Source organism: Oryzias melastigma, unplaced genomic scaffold (assembly GCF_002922805.2).
Source record: "Oryzias melastigma strain HK-1 unplaced genomic scaffold, ASM292280v2 sc00548, whole genome shotgun sequence".
Classification (NCBI taxonomy): Eukaryota; Metazoa; Chordata; class Actinopteri; order Beloniformes; family Adrianichthyidae; genus Oryzias; species Oryzias melastigma.
In genome coordinates, this window is record NW_023417141.1 from 11,422 (window position 1) to 16,026 (window position 4,605).

The following is a 4,605-nucleotide window of genomic DNA, read 5'->3' on the forward strand; positions in this document are numbered from 1 at the left end:
GCTCCTGTAATGAGGCGGCTGACATTTCACAGATCCTCCTGATTCCAGAAATCCAGCTAATCCAATATTTTTTTTTTTCCAAAACCCAAAGACTGTGACACCTTTTCCTATAAATCCCCCCTTTCCACTGTACAACAACACTGCGGTGAGTCTTCTAGTGAATCAGAGCCCTCAAACATGTGCTGTTAATTTAGAAATGACAAAGTGTGTGACTAAGTTTAGAAAATCAGAGACCGCTGGAGACAGCTCACTCTTGCCTCTTCATTAACAACATTGTACTGTTATTTATGCTATAAGTCATAGTGACTGTATGTAAGCTGTATCACTCACAGTTTCTCAATTTTTCAAAACACAAAAAGATACAGAAGCTATTTAAAGTCAAAGGTTGAGTTTTTTTGATCATTTGGGGGTTCTGGGGATCCCTATATTAGCTGCTGCCTAGCCCTCCGCTGACCTTTCCTCTCCCCCATGACGGCTGCAGCCCTGTGGCGGCAGAACTTAACCACTGTGAACATGGCATACACTCACTGTTCACATGTGGGCTAAGTCCTGCTGCCGCACAGCCAGGCTTAAACGCGCATCGGTTGGTGACACAAAGAGAATAGGGTGTGTTTGTGTGTAAATATGCAAATGGGAAAGGTGTGACTTAGCAAAGAGGCAAGTGCGTGCGTGAGAAGACTCGCTGTTTTATTCGTGGCAGCCATTGGAAATCCCTGGCAATGTGATTCAGTCCTGTAGTCTCAAAAATCACTCTGCCAGGAATTCCCCTGGCCGGCAGACTCAAATGGTGGGGTTTAGGGCGAGAGGAAGTCTTCAAAGCATGCACAAACACTCATGATGAACATAATAATTGACCTCCTTGGTAACACTCCCATCCCTACTTTTTACGTCCCCATCCAGGTTTGCTGGGACACAGGCGCTGCAGTGCTCTTCCAGCTTGGTAAATATGTGGATTTTGACTTCCTGTGGCCTCTTATAAAAATAACTTTTCAATGACAGAATGGAGAATTGGGCCAGTAGGAAGTGGCACTCCCTTTAAGGACGTTTACCCTTTCTGCTCAGTCCTTTTCTCCTGTGTGAAAAAAGGCTCCGAAATGTGTTTGTTAAAATCACGCCAAGTTGTGCAAACAACATTCCTCATTTCTGCATCTATAAAATTGTAATTTTATCACATTTTTCATGAAAAATCTTCCCACCTGGTGGGATTTGCTCCCACAGTTGTTGTTTTTTTTCAATTTAAGCCCATTAATATCTGCGTTCACAGTCAATATACTTTATATACTCATAAATATATAAGTGGACATACTGGAGCAATGCAACAGCATGTGCTCGGACTCTAATCGTGGTGGCGCTTTTCACAGATTTGCTGCTGCAGAATAGAAATTTTGTTCCCAGATTAGCAAAACTTGTGGAAAACCTTCAAACGCCACCTCATGAGCAGATATTTTCCACGTTTTTTTTTCTCAGCCCTGTTGATCCGATCAACAGGATTACAAAGTTCTACAAACTCATTAGTGTTGGTATGACTCTGAGATAAACTAAAACTGTTGCCTCCTTCCTCAAAATACTTTGAGAAAAAGATCAAAAATGCCTCTTTAGATTGATGTAACTTATAGAAAAGGTCTTTATTTTCACACTATTTAACAAAATAAAGTTAAAAATATCTTTCTTAAATGCCTTTTGCATGCTTCTCCACATGCTCACAATATAAAGCATCACTTCAGGTCCCAGCGCCCATCAAAGACGCTAACTCTCCTTTAACTCCTCTCCTCCATCAACCTAAACCCACCGTCCTTTCATGTGCCTCTGGCTCATCTCGTCTTCTTTTCTCCGCTTTTTCATCTTTTCCATTGGTTTTTCTCCTTGCGCTTGCCTGTCGAACCCGCAGCCGTTCGTGTCTATGACCTCATTCTTTCCCTTCCCCTTTAATAATGGTATACGCGCAGCGTCCAGCAATCAAACACTTGCTGGAGGCGATTCAGAAAAGGCTCACTTGTTCCATTTTTCCTGTCGTTCATATGTATTTTTTACATGTATCTCAAATATTACAATCAAGAAATGCGTCGGACTGTTGCATCCTGACGAGGGCGTTGAGTAGGAAAAGTTCTTAGAAGCAGCAGTCTGGTAGAGTCAGATGCTTTTTGTTTTCATAGACTTCGGGGTCTGGTGTGTGGGTTCTTTGATGGTTTTCGAGAGTATAGTTTACACTATGTGTGTGTTCTTCTATTCATATACAGGACGCATGGAGCTCCAAGTGTAGACGTGGCCACTGGCTGTCTCTTCAGAATGTCTTCCCCGGTTCACGCCAGCTCGGAATTGACAGTGCAGTTTACACATGGGTGCACAGTTAAGTGGAAAAGCCTCTGTTGAGACAGCTGGATCTCAACCCCTTGGTTGTTTCAACACATATCTTCTCGTTCCCTGCGCCTTTGTGCCGACATAATGCTCACAGGCCCGATGAAATCTAGCTCTCCACACACACACAATATGCTCTCTATCAATAAACAAACAGGGTTATGTCAGTCGGCTGCTGGGCAAACATGGTACGTGCGTAAGCTGGGATTTCATTGTCTAATAAACCAGGAATAGTACAAATACATGGTCTGACATGATTCGCACCTTGAGGCTGTGAACTCAGAGTCAGCACTGAGCAAGAAGAGCTACAGGCTTGATATTGTGCATCTCAATAACAACCCTGGATCATGGGAAGCATGTGCCATTCTGGTATCTTTCCACTGCGCTGCACAACTTTGCAGTTGGAATAGTTTGCTTCCATGACAGCTTCATCAATGTCGAAGTCTAAATGGTTCAAGACGTTAAGTCAACACTAGAGTCGAAGGGTTACAATAACATCTGAATTCCCTTCTTGGAGTGTAAATAGGGCTTGTTTGCTTTTTTTGTAATTGTCGTTGTATCCATTACTCCTATTAAACCCACTTGTGATGTGAGAGTTCAAAAAGGCTGCAAATGTGGAGAATTAGCTGAACGGACCGGATCATTAAAGAAAAACAGTCTTTTTTTAGCCCGCTTCTTAAAAAAATCAAAACATTCCTCTTTGGTACTCTGACTAAGCCTGAGGCAGGGGACGCCAACACAACTGTAACCACAAAAATACATCTATTTGTGCCTTTTGATCACATGATGAATGAAACATCCAAAGGATAGTCTTAGATGTAATAGGGAATATCTTTTTGTGTTTTTGGACGCACACGCCCAGGACGGTGCCACACCTTTGCACACTTGCCAGCAGACAGAGTGCGTCTCGGTATGTGCACGCATGTGAGTGACATTTGTTTCATGTTGCGTGTGAGGGCGTAATTATTGCTCAGGCCGTGACATTCAGTGACATTCAGATATTCAGCCGTTCAGACAAGAACTCTGGGTATACAGCCGGCCTCCTCTGCAGCAAGTTTCCCTGAATTAAAGGCGGACAATCACAGGCTGGCCTGGAATCAACGGAACCACATGTGGGGCAATAATTTAAGGATATAAAGTACTTCCAGAACTAAAGAAAAAAAAAAAAAAACGAGAACCCTGAGTTGCTTAGCAGTGAAGAGCCCATCCCAGTTCTATGGTCCACTTCCTGCAGCACAGTGCGTGTAACCCTATCCACAGCCTGACTCGTAGCCAAACACCCTCACCATCAGCAGCCCTGTACTTAGTGTACAGCTGCAGTCCTGCCACTGAACCACACATGCACAGATGGGTGCAGAAATCTTTATTCCACTACGCCACCGTTTCCTGAACCTGGGCCCATTTGTACAGATTGCTGTCGGGCACACCCACCCACTCAACCCCACCAAAGACCCAGACTGACCGCTGGATCCATGCTTTCTTCTTCTATCATCACTTTGGCCCTTTTTTTGTTTCTGGTAAAAGCCAGTACTGATTGTTCCTTGTACTTTTTCAATCAAGCTATCCTGTTGCAGAGAGAGAAAAAAACCCCATCAGATCCTGCCTGTGCTGTAAATTAACGTATTCTTCTGTAGAGTCCGCCTCGTGTGAACCTCCCTCACAGCAATCCACCTCTCAACTTTGTTTGTACCACCACCCCCAGAGGGGAGAGCCAGAAAAGTCCAGCGGAGTGCGGTTTGTTAGATACAGTAGCTGCTGGATTCTCTTCCTTTCATGGAGGTTTGGGAGCTCGCACACTTACAGGGCCTCTGAACAATGAGAGGAATGTTTGAGCGGCTCCGGCGCCGCTTCAGCACTTCTATTACGCCTCTCCAGTGCTTTACTAGAACTTTTTATGACCTCTGTTCGCACCGCACAGGCAGCAGCTCCCTGCGGAGAGGCACACAGACGGAGTGACGTAGAGACAGATCCGTGGCACATAAAGGCAGAAAGGTGACTTGAGGAGACAGTGGCATTCGGAAGCCAAACAATGACACAGTACTAACAAATCTGCGGCGATCTCCATACACAACACACACACACGGGTAAGCCATAAGCCATCACATTCAAAGCAACTACCGGTATTTACATCTGACCTTTGTAATGGAGTTAGTCCACAGTGGCAAAGCTCACAACGGAGCGGCATTTCATAGCTAACTTCACCGTACATTTGAGCAGAAGGCAGATTTTGACTCTTGCTGTGAAAGCGTG